The sequence below is a fragment of the Pinus tabuliformis genome, chromosome 6, assembly GCF_031772625.1.
Source record: "Pinus tabuliformis cultivar Carrire ecotype Pingquan chromosome 6, CPIR1, whole genome shotgun sequence".
Classification (NCBI taxonomy): Eukaryota; Viridiplantae; Streptophyta; class Pinopsida; order Pinales; family Pinaceae; genus Pinus; species Pinus tabuliformis.
Genome location: NC_142292.1, coordinates 2,056,182,219 through 2,056,195,874, shown reverse-complemented (window position 1 = coordinate 2,056,195,874; position 13,656 = coordinate 2,056,182,219).

The window sequence follows — 13,656 nt, the reverse complement described above, 5'->3', positions numbered from 1 at the left end:
GTCATCTTTATCCGACCTGTTACCACCATGAGACCTGCTGCCATATGCCCCATTAGTTTTGTCCTCATGTCCATGGCTGATCTGAAGTGGCCCCTATTGCTAAAATTCTGACAAACTCTGAAGGACTATTTCATTAACCTCTGCATGTTTCTCTTGTGCTTACATGATTTTTACATTTTCCTCCTTACAACTCCTTACTTCTTCATTCAATCTTCTCAGCGTGTCTTCTAAATCAGGAGAGTTCCCAACACCATGCTTCTCATCATATTCATAGGGAGAATCTTTGTAGTCTAACATCTTGCTAGCCATTTTGATCTCTTTCCTACAAGGCATACTATTTTGATCTCTTTCGTGTAAAGCATACTATGTTAGCTAAACCAAAACACAATAAACCAACGTACCTTAGCAAAATTCAGGGAGGATATGTCATCTACAAGATCATCCCAATAAGCATAATACATGTATACCATAGTTGTGACAACATATAGACATATAATACATAATCTCATAACCATATAACCATCATTCTAGCTAAAGTCCAGTCATCAATGCATGACCCTTTGAACTACACATACCATGACCTCATGCATGAAAAAAACAACCATATCGATGTACACTGACAATACGCAAGCATAAACAAAATGTAGCCAATCATACATTGATGACGACACACTTCAAAAAAACAACTTCCTCATTCACATGGCGACATCACTACAACCATGACCAACACCATGCATATGTAACAAGTGTATAGACAACAAGGATGATTAACACACATGCAGCCGACATGAATGCATGGCCAACACACACTTCTCATCTAGTCTGACGGGTGAACTGTTGGGTCCCTATAATACTAGTGATTACCCCATTACTATTATAGTTATACCCCTTATTTATATTGTTGTGCCCCTATTACCCACATATTGTTATTTCTGTGCCCCATAGAATCCCTCTATTGTTATTTTTGTGGCTTTATATTATTATTGTTAGGTCAGCTGGATTATATTGTGACTCCTTAGACTCCTATATATAGAAAGGAGGTTTTGTCATTTGAATCATCAAAGAATTGTTCATTTATGTAATGTAAAGGAGGTTTCCCCCTCGAAGAGGCTGAATTCTAAGGTGTTGATCTATATTTTCTATCTTTTCTTGAGCTGGTTTCATAACATTTGGTATCAGAGCTTTGGATTCTAGGGTTTCGCTGCTCTAAAAAGGTCATCGTGGCATTTTCGCTATAAATTTTTTTCTGTGACGTTTCAGAAGTCGCAAAAAAAAATCATTTGAGAAGAAATTGCATTGAACCTTGGGTCCGAATTTCAGAGCTTTTCGCGCGACATTTTCGGAGATATGATCTGAGGAAGTTGGTCTTTTTGCAGACTCCTGAATTACATTCAAAACAGGTGACCTAGGGAAAATTTTCATAACTTTCTCTTTGGGAATCAGATTGAAATTTCGTAAGAAGGTACAGAAAGAGAACGGACTGTAGTTTCTTGTATATCTTTTTCAGAACCAAATATCGAAAATTGTACACGTGGCACTTCATACAACTTCACTCTTCTAGAAAGGTCTATAATCAGGTCATCTTGGGAGAATGTGCATAACTCTTTCTTGGAGAATCCAATTTGGATTAGACTGGTGGCATTGGAAAGACGACATAGAGAGCTACTATAGGTCACAAATTCAGAACTATATGATTGGAAAGTACAGAGATACATCAGAGGCAATATCGAGCTCCTACAAAGTGAAAAAAGGTGTGTAGATTTTTTTAAATTTTTGCTTAAGCTTGGTTTGAAAATTTATTTTGAAGGAATTCAAAGGGCATAGTAGAGCATTATTATCGGTAACTGATGCCCCGAGGAAAGAAAATGCAAACACCTAGTAAGGAACCTGAAAGCTCTAGCATGACTCATGAAGAAGAGGAAGAAATGCTACATGATATATCAAAATTACAAGAACAAGTGCAACAAATGTCACGCTCACAAAAGTTAACAGATGCTAAGATAAATGGCGTGGAAGCTAAGATGGACAATTTGAAGATAGATTTGAACACAAATTTGAAGACGGGCATGGCAGATTTGAAGATAGATTTGACAAATTTTCTACAAGAAATACTTACTAATGGTGAAAAGGTACTAAAGGAAACTCATGATGAGAACAAAAGAAATGTTAATCATGATTCCATAGATGCTAATGTTGGATCGAAGAATCACCATATTCCAAAAATCGATATGAGGAAGTTTGATGGCAAGGATCCCACCACATGGATATTACAGATGGAGCAATTCTTCGATCTCAATAATGTGCAAAACGCACAAAAGGTACGTATGGCAACTGTATATTTGGAACCAAATCAGTTTGTATGGTATCAATGGCTTTGTTCTCGTAAACAATTTATCACTTGGGCAATTTTTACGGAAGAATTGATAGCACATTATGAGGATACAAAAAGCAACACTTTTTTTAGCCAATTGATAAGTCTCAAACAAAAGGGTTCAATAATGGAGCACATTGAGGAGTTCCAAAAATTGAACATAAGGGTAAAAGATATTCCAGAGGAGCATAGGATTGATGTGTTCATAGGGTCTTTAAAGGATAATATCCAACATGATGTTCGCCTTTGGGAACCTGATTCATTAGAGAAGGCATTCAGGTTAGCAAGAAAAATGGAAAGCAAAATTATGGCAACTAGGAAGCATACCACTCACAACTATAAAGACGGAAGTGTTGTTGCCCCTAGTCTTCCACAACCTACAAGGTTGACACCACAACAATTGGAAGAAAAAAGAGCAAAAGGGCTTTGTTACAATTGTGATAGCAAATACACAAAAGGTCATAAGTGTGCTGAGAAGAAATTATTCTACATAGATTGTGAAGAGGAAGAAGAAAAGGAGCAAGAAAGGTCAAAAGAAGAGGATATATTCCAGAAACAAAGCCTAGATGAAGAACAAATAAATCCGACCATATCTTGTAATGCATTGGCAGGAATTACCACTCCTCAAACCATCAAGATAGAAGGACAAATCAAGAAGAAAAAGGTAATAGTGTTGATTGATTCAGGAAGCACCCACAATTTTATTCATTGTAGGGTAGCAAAAGAATTGAATTGCTTCCTATATCCAGCACCAGAGTGTCAAGTGATGATTGCAAATGGAGGAACAATAAATTGCTCTGGAAAGTGCCATAATATCAAGCTATCCATGGGAGAATATGTATTGACTAGCCCAATGCTTTCCATTCCAATGGGAGGTGCTGATGTTGTACTAGGAGTCCAATGGCTACAATCCTTGGGTACAATAGCTTTTAATTTTCAAGAACTTTTCATCAAATTTTCTACGGAAGGAAAGGAAGTTGAATTAAGGGGTATTGCAGGGAAACCAGGAAAGATAATCAGCTCTAATGGCATGACAAAGCTTCTAAAAAAGGAGCAAAGAGGTGTAATTGCACAATTATGTTCGCTAGATGTTTCCACATTGGAATCATCTATTTCTCCAGATCTCCAAAAAGTCCTGGACAATCATTCCAAGGTATTTGAGACTCCCAAAGGTCTCCCACCTATGCGTGATCATGATCATGCTATTCATCTGATTCCAGGAAGTGTTCCTCCAAACATCAGGCCGTACAGATATCCCTATGTCCAAAAAAGTGAAATTGAACGTATGGTTGCAGAAATGCTAGAGGCTGGTATAATTCAACCGAGTCAAAGTTCTTTCTCAGCTCCAGTAGTATTGGTGCACAAGAAGGATGGATCATGGCGCATGTGTCCGGATTATAGGGAGCTCAACAAGCTCACTATTAAAGATAAGTTCCCCATTCCTGTCATTGATGAATTACTGGATGAATTGCATGGATCAATTTACTTCACCAAGTTGGATCTTCGTTCGGGATATCATCAAATCAGAATGAAGATTGAAGACATTCCGAAAACGGCATTTAGAACTCATGAGGGTCATTATGAATTTTTGGTCATGCCTTTTGGCCTTACCAATGCACCTTCAACATTTCAAGGTTTGATGAATTCAATTTTCAAACCATTCCTTAGAAAATTTGTGTTAGTATTTTTTGATGATATACTAATCTACAACAAGTCTTGGAAGGATCATGTTGAACATGTTGACAGGGTGCTACAACTATTGGAGGAGAAACAATTATATGCAAAAAGATCCAAATGTTTCTTTGGAGTCCAGGAGGTGGAATATTTGGGTCATATTGTATCTCATGAAGGAGTTAAGGTAGACCCTAGCAAAATTAAAGCCATTAAGGAATGGAAAATCCCCACATCCATAAAGCATCTGCGAGGATTTCTTGGGTTGACAGGGTATTATCGCAAGTTTGTTAAGAATTATGGGAGAATAGCAGCACCTCTAACAACATTATTGAAGAAAGATTCATTTTCATGGACTCCGGAAGCAACAAAGGCCTTTGAACATCTTAAAGAGGCAATGTGCCAAGCACCGGTCTTAGCTACACCGGACTTCACAAAAACCTTTATTGTGGAATGTGATGCTTCAGGAAATGGAATTGGTGCTGTTCTAATGCAAGATGAAAGACCCATTGCTTTTGAAAGTCGTCCAATCAAGGGAAAGTTTTTAAGCAAAGCTATTTATGAGAAGGAAATGTTGGCAATACTCCATGCACTTAAGAAATGGCGACCCTACCTAATGGGAAGACACTTCAAGGTAAAAACGGATCATGATAGCCTTAAATACTTTTTAGAACAAAGATTATCCTCTGAAGAGCAACAAAAGTGGGTCACAAAGATGTTGGGTTATGACTTTGAAATCATCTACAAAAAAGGGAAGCAAAATGTGGTGGCAGATGCACTCTCAAGAAAGGATGAGGATGTGGAAGCATTGTTGTGTGCCATTTCTATTATCCAACCAGATTGGATAAACGAAGCAAGGGAGGAATGGAAGAATGACGAAGAAGTGTGGGCACTTATTCGAAAGCTACAACAAGATTCCAGTACTTCTGATACATTTAGCTGGCAAAATGATTCGTTATGGTACAAAGATCGCTTATACCTCTGTAAGAATTCCCAGCTAAAACAAAAGATTCTTATGGAATTGCACACTTCTCCCTTAGGAGGGCACTCAGGATTTTTAAAAACTTACCACAGGGTTAAGAAGGAATTTTTTTGGGATGGCCTTAAATCAGATATTCAAAAGTTTGTGGCGGAATGTTTGGTTTGCCAACAAAATAAAGTTGAAACAATTAAGACACCGGGTCTATTACAACCTTTATCCATTCCAAGCCAACGTTGGGAGGAGGTTTCAATGGATTTTATCACAGGTTTACCCAAGTCTGAGGGAAAGAGTGTCATCATGGTGGTAGTTGACAGACTTACCAAGTATGCACACTTTTGTGCATTATCACATCCATTTAAAGCCAGTACAGTTTCTACTGCATTTATGGAAACAGTTCAAAAGCTACATGGAAACCCAAAGATTATTGTAAGTGACAGAGATCCCATTTTCACTGGAAATTTTTGGACAGAATTATTTTCTTGTCTTGGTACTCAGTTAGCTCATAGCTCATCTTATCATCCTCAATCTGATGGGCAAACTGAGATAGTAAACAAATGTTTGGAAGGATATCTTCGTTGCTTTGTATCTGATAAACAGACACAATGGGTCAAATGGTTGCCTCTGGCTGAATGGTGGTATAACACTTCCTTCCATACAGCAACAAAAATGACCCCATTTATGGCACTTTATGGGTATCAACCACCATCCATCACATCATATTTAAGAGAAAATTCTAAGGTTCAGGCAGTGGAACATCACATCGAACATCAACAACAAGTCCTCCAACTCTTAAAGGATAACCTCGTGTTGGCACAAAATAGAATGAAACAACAGGCAGATCAACATCGCAGTGAAAGAAGTTTTGATGTAGGTGATTGGGTATTCCTACGGCTACAACCATATAAGCAAATGTCCCTAAAGCAAGCTAAGAAGGATAATAAATTATCACCAAAGTATTATGGTCCGTACAAGGTGTTGCAAAAGATTGGTACTATGGCATACAAATTGGAGCTTCCTGCAGCTTCTCGATTGCACCCAGTTTTCCATGTTTCATGTTTAAAGAAGGTTATAGGTGACAAGCTCCCAATTCAAACAATATTGCCAGAACTTGATGAGGAAGGAAAAATTATATTGGAACCGGAAGCAGTCACAGAAACAAGAACTCGACAGCTACGAAATCGATCAATTTCAGAGTATCTTATCAAGTGGAAGAACTTATCCGCTGAAGATTCCACATGGGAGGATGAGAATTTTATGCAGAAGTATCCAGAACTACTCAAGCGTTGAGGACAACACTTTTTTGAAGGAGAGGGGCATGTTGGGTCCCTATAATACTAGTGATTACCCCATTACTATTGTAGTTATACCCCTTATTTATATTGTTGTGCCCCTATTACCCCCATATTGTTATTTCTGTGCCCCATAGAATCCCTCTATTGTTATTTTTGTGGCTTTATATTATTATTGTTAGGTCGGCTAGATTATATTGTGACTCCTTAGACTCCTATATATAGAAAGGAGGTTTTGTCATTTGAATTGTCAAAGAATTGTTCATTTATGTAATGTAAAGGAGGTTGCCCCCTCGAAGAGGCTGAATTCTAAGGCATTGATCTATCTTTTCTATCTTTTCTTGAGCTGGTTTCATAACATGAACCATGCTCTCATACCACTCTATAACATCCTCCTCCCACATCTACTTAAGTAACCAACCAACTAGGGTAAACATGTGATGAGAGGCTACTATGATGGGATTCAACCTCCTAGGTGACCATAAAGAAGTGGAATCGACGGAAGCACACTACAAATACCTTCTGCATGAGCAATAGAACTCCCAAGAACCATCACAACCACTCAATTAGCCAGCTCTTGTGACCAACTAAGGTTTTAGGCCATTAAACTCTAGGACGGTCCCTTGATATGGGCATGCATGCATCGAGAGGGCTCTGGATTCTCCCAGAGCATGGTATGCCATCATCCAAGGACTTTTCTATCTAGTTTTTTGCGTGCGTCCCTAGGATTTAAGCCACTTTTTCAGGCCCAGAGCCCAAATCACTGCCCAGAACTAAATTATACCTTCAAAATAGAAAGATAGTAGTGGAATGATGATATAATTTCAATTATTTGAACAAGCCCTTGACTGGACCCCTAGTATCCATGACAGGACTCATTTCGTTAAACATATCACAAATATGTAATCTACTGGAGTAAACAACATATCTGAGCATAGGGTCTCATACTTATTTGAGAATTTCTAAGAAGCATTATTCCCTTATATCATTAGCTGCATTATCATCTATTAGGTCATAGATAGTCAAAACATGAGGAGAGACATACATCATCACTGTCACAATACATGCTTATAACCAACATAATAACAATAGAAATATCAAGAATACATCAGCCATAGAATCCACATATAAACTAGTGGATTTATACATAAGATATCAAGGAAAGAACCTCTTATTATTGAATGCAAAATCCAACTCGGGATGGGACTACCACATTCCGCCCAAATATAGAATGGCTAATCCAATTCTCTCTTCATCCATTCACCCTTGTGCCATATTCCAAACATTAATGTGGGACTCAAACCAAAAGAACCAACTAGGGCATATTGAGCCTAAACCACCTCACCCTCATCAATAGAAACTAGGATTTACCATAATCCACATCGGATCACTAGGCCAACACAATAAAAATGTAATAACATGCTTTACCATGATCTCCACCAGATCACTAGTTCAAAACAAACATGGATGCCACTGAATTTCTCCACCTACATTGTGAGGAATATTCCTCCCTCCTAGTCTCCTAGAATTTACCATAATCCACATTCCGATCTAAGGATCAATATGTCATAAATCGAGACACCATCCTCTAGGCTTTACCGTATATCCTTCCATTCACCGACAAGGATTCCTACGCCTAAACAAGGGAAGCCACCTCTAGGCTTATTGTATATCCCACCATTCACGAGTCAAGGATTCTTAGGCTTACCGAAACCCATAGTATGATTCTAGGGTTACTAGGCCATGTGTTCTATCATTCGAAGATCTACCTCACTCAGCTTCGAATCCATCTGGAAATCCAATTCAACAAAAACTTGAGAACTGCATCACACCATGCTATCCGAAAATGGAAAGGATAGGCTGAAAACACTATCACACTTGGAAAAACCCATGCCATAACAACAAATAACCACATGAAATACCATGCATGCTAAATCTAGCAAGGAAAACACACATGCAAATCGATACCTATAAAGAATCTTGTTGTAGTTACTTGATCCTAATGTTCCTTTCTTTCTCCTTCCTTCGTCTTGCCCTCTTTTCCTTTCTTGATTCAATGCCAAAGTGCTCCAAAAAAAATCAAGCGTCCAAGAGTGAGAGAGAGAGAGAGACAGAATAATGATAGAGCTAAAAAATATACTGAGAAAAGGTACAAACTGATCCTCATAAGCCTTTCTATCAATTAGGCCTCTATTTTCTTCATTTTCCATTATTTTCGTTTATTTTCCTCCTCACATGCAATAGGTGACCTTTCACCTCTGTTTTCTCCTCATTTCCATTATTTCATAAATAAATGTGCCAAAAATTCCATTTTGCCTTTCCAAAGCCTTAGACATTTCCTTTGCCAATTTCCTTAGCCAAAATAACCAAAATGAACACCCACAAGAATGTTTTGCCCAACATTCAACTTGGAATAAGTGTCCCATCAACTGTGGTTATTGTTTTTTCCTTATTAACTTTTATTACATGGAATTTTCACTTGGGTTGTTATAGTTCCTAGATATGAATATGATTTCTCCTCTCTCATCAGTGGACATATATTCATCACTTTGATCATCACTATTTTCTTTGGTATAAAATATTTTCCTTTTGATATATCCTTTTTTTTATGATTATGAGGTTTAAATCATTCTTTATTATCATCTTTTAATTTTGCAGAATGATAGTTAGATGCATAGTGATTTAATCTACCGCACTCAAAGCACTTGAATGGAAGCTTACCTTTGAATTTTTTAGTTCCCCTTCTTATATTTCTCATCAATTCAGTTTCTTATTCATCTGATTTATGACTTGAATATTCATGGACCTTTTGTTTGTTTTCTTCTTTTGTTGCTTTAAATGTTGCCTTCCTTCATCTTGACTTCTCCTGTTATGTTGTCATTCCACATGCATTGACAATTCCATGAAGAACATGCATCATTATGTTTTAAAGATCTAACATTTATTCAATACCTCGAAGTTTTGGATTCAATATCAAGGGAAGCGATCTTAGTATTTTGTGAAAAAGTTAATATTTGTTAACTGTCTCACCAAGACCCCTCATAATATTTACTATCTCATCTACACAAATAAAGAATACTACAACATTTTCATCTTCATCCATTCTTATACTTTAAAACAATCCTTTATGAGTTTGTAGCTTAGCCTTTTTTACTTTTTCATCTCCTTCTATATATTTTGAAGTTTGTCCCAAATCTCTCTCGAAAATTTGTAGTGCATCACTTTGACATAATCTATATTTCATAGTTCATATAATATGACATTTTTTTCCTTTGAATTATTTGAATAGAGAAATTTTTGGATCAATCGGAGGAGTTGTTGGAAATTGATAACCATTTTCAGCAAACAACTATATAATAATACCTAGAGACATAATATAGGTGCTCATTCTTACTTTCCAAAATGCATAATTTGATCCATCAAATAGTGGATATTTGATTGAGGATGATCCCTTGTGATCTACCTTTCAGTGGTCAGATTGCTTTCTGAAGGAATATACTCTGATACAAATTGTTGGAATTATAATTATACTAAGGGGGGGAGGGTGAATTAGTACAATGGCTAAGTTTAATGATTAAAACATTTGAATGCATATAAAATGTCATTCACATCAATAACATGAGAATACACCAAGTATACATTGAAAAACTTAATGGAAAAAACAACAAAACATGTTTATATGAATGTTCTTATAGGAACCAACTTATTATTACATTAATTTAATGACACCAACAAGAAGGAAACACCAATATCATTAAATAATTTACTGGAACCAACCAAAAAGAGACACAAATCCCCTGAAATTATTTTGTAGCACTTAACAGAAGGAGGCAACAATCCCTTGAATGTTACAAGGCAAGATAAAATTATGTGTTAACTACACTGCACAATCTTGCACATGGTACTAACTTTCATCTCTTGGACACTACACTCTATTCTTGTTCTTCCCAACACATAATTCAAACAAAATTCTTGCATATTTCAAACAATATCACACGTATAGACTTCACAATGTTTATGCACACTCAAATTGAATAGATTCCTTCTCTAAGTCACATGTCTTCTCTGGACTAAATCCTAAGAATAATTTCACATGTGGCTCCATAGAACTCATATTTCTTATTTCTTCTTCTCTTTGTTCAATTGCACTGTTGGCATTATGATTCTGGTATGGCTCTATGATACAGGTGTTGTACTTGATGGCAACTCACTCAAGTGGCAAAACTCTGTTCAGGCTCTCAAAATGATGGAAATTAAGAGGTTCGCAGGTGAATGGTTCAAGAGGTGCGGACCCACAGGTTCTCCTTCCTGGAAGTGCGGTCATACCCGCAGTTTATCCGTTCAGAAAGTGCGGTCCCCTAGTTCACTCACTTCAAGGCAGAGAAGTGCGCTCTCGTGGGGTTTCTTATGTTTGGCCCGTGGTATTTAGCCCGTTGTTCATGATCCTATGGTTTTGGCCTGTGGTATAGGATCTAATTTAGCCCTGGTTTGGATCCCTTGTATTGGTTATTGATGGTTTTGTCCCATGGTGTGAATAAGGGCTTGACTATAAATAGGGAAGGAGATCACTTGGCTTAGACATCTTTGAAATTTGAATATCATAAGAACTGAATTTTGGGTTATCAGTTTTAAAAGCCAGATCTAAATCAAGGTAAAATTTAAAGGCGAATCTATTGCTAAGTCGTGATCTCTCGGGCGCATGATCAGATCTGTGGATCTGACTGTCTGTGGTACATTGGAGGACTGTTAATTTGGCCCTAATCAGAGGTTCGTAGGCGATCTGAAGGCGCAGTGCGGGGGTACGCAGTACAAAGGAAAGCACAGTGCGGGTAAACGCAGCGCAGCTGAAGGCGCAGTGCGGGGGTACGCAGTACAGAGGAAGGCACAGTGCGGGTATACGCAGCGCAGTTGAAGGCGTAGTGCGGGGTATGCAGTACAGAGGAAGGCACAATGCGAGTATACGCAGCGCAACTGAAGGCGCAGTGCGGGGTACGCAGTACAGAAGAAGGCGTAGTGCAGGTATACGCAGCGCAGCTGAAGGTGAAGTGCGGGTATCCACAGGTGTATATTAGTGAATTTGCGGACCTGTTTTGAAATATTTGTTGGCTGCCTATTTTCTATTTGCTACTGTGTTCTAGGTTTAGGTTACTGGTGTTGTTTTTCTATTTACAGCATTCTGAGAAGTTTGGGTGGCTCATTGGATTGATTGTATAAGGAAATTGGTTTATTCACATGTACTTGATGTTTATTTGATGTTCTGGGATCCAGTCTGAAAATTAATGAAAAGTGGTCCTTGAAAGAAAAGAAGTAGGGGGTTATAACTCCCTTCCAGGAGAGATTGGAAAACGAGAGAGAGTTGTAGCTCTCTGCAGGTTGCAGCCTATGTACTGGTAAAGGACTGCACCAGTACAAAATCATTGTAAAAGGAGTTTCTAATTGAAAGAAGATATAGACATATTGCAGTAGGTGGTTTTCACCCACATTGGGTTTCCACCTTATATCTGGTGTTCTTTGGTGTGACTATCTGTTTTTCTTGTTCATGCTCATTATTTTATGGTACTGACATACAATAATTCAAAGTATAAATATATTGAAAAAGAATTTGATAATACTGATTCACCCCCCCCTCAGTATTATTTCCAACATATCTATTGTTCACACCCCATCAAAATATCTAGCTTAAGATATTCATACCATACACTTGGTTAGAGTTGCATGCCATGGGTATCCAATCTAGATGACCTTGATAAATTTTCTAGTTTCATGGTTCCTAGGGACCATAGTCTAAACCCTTGACCACTCATGGCCATGTTTAAAATTGGTTCAACAAATATAGGATTCATGTCCATGAATCCAAATCTAGGGGCTCGACCATTACCGTGTGATGGGACCATGCTTTTAAATAATTTATTAGATATCTCATAAATCAGGTTCCCTTCTTACTTGTTACACACCAATACAGAAACATACCAAGATTGAAGTCTCGAGACCCAATATTTATTGAAGCCATTAAGCGTTAAACAAATCCCCTATGACCTTATGTCATGATTGTGCACTAACCAAAGAATTAAATATAGGGTACATTATGTTCACTCCTTGCTTCCTCCACACTAATATACCATTGAATCGAAATTTCAAGACCGAGGTTCTTATTGGACGTTCAAATCCTTTGTTGAAACCTTGACAGGTGGAATCATTACCTTTCTATATTGGCCCATTAGACAAATTATACTTGACAGGGCTTCATCGCCCTGGTTGATCCACTATCATTCCATTTTTGACACCCCATTTCTTTAAAGACCTGATGTGCCAATATGAGACCCACTTGGTCACATCATCCACCACATCAATCGCCATTATGCTTGCCACATTATCAATTGTATCCATTCAAATTTTTCCCTGTGTCCTAGCATTGACCTGTATTGCCACATGTCACCTTCTATTTATTTATTTGGATGTCTAAAAGTGTCATTTTTGCTTGCCACACGACACCACCTCATGCACCTACGTCATTTGTTCTATTATCTAGCTTCCACACCATTCACACATTCTATCCTGCCACATAAACATGGGAATTTGGGATATTAGGATGTTAGAGGTTCTTAGTGCCTTCGCAATAAGGTCAGTGTTCTCAAGGTCTGATGGGCTCTTAGTCTTTGTGCCCTTGGTTGCTCGACCTTAGGGACCAAGGGTGATGATTGGGGTCTTACCTTCTTGTTGGCCTTCTCGTTCTCCTCGACTTCCTTGGCCCTCTTGGCTTCCTTGGCCTTTAGCTTGATCTTCCTTCTCTTCCTTCTTGGCATTCTTGGCTTGCCTTCTTTGTGCTTGAACTGGTTTGAGATTTTTGCTTGGCTTCTTGCTGCTCAATTGACTATTACATTCTTTAGAGACCACCACTGTTCTCAGTTTCCTGACCCTAACAATAACTTATACTATAACTACTCAAATACTTTTATTCCCACTTGCAAGTTCTATTTAGCTATATCAACCCTTATCGTTAATGTGATGAATGTGCTTCACATTGTTTGCACCATACCTTTACCAACACACCTTCAATTTTGACTTAACATTTTTTTTGAATTGGCCTACATGTTTAAAGTTGGAAATAATAGTTTCAATTAAATCATTTTATTAATAATTAACTATCAAATTATTGATTGTTTAAGAAAAAATTAAGTAGAAAAGGAATTCCACTCCTCACTAGAAAAAGCATTCCATTTTGCAGGGTCTTTTATTTATTTTTAATATAAGGAAGATTTTTTTTTGTTTTTTTAAATTATTTTTCATTAAATTTCTTTTATAAAAATATTGATATATTTATCAACAGTCAAAATATTTAAAAT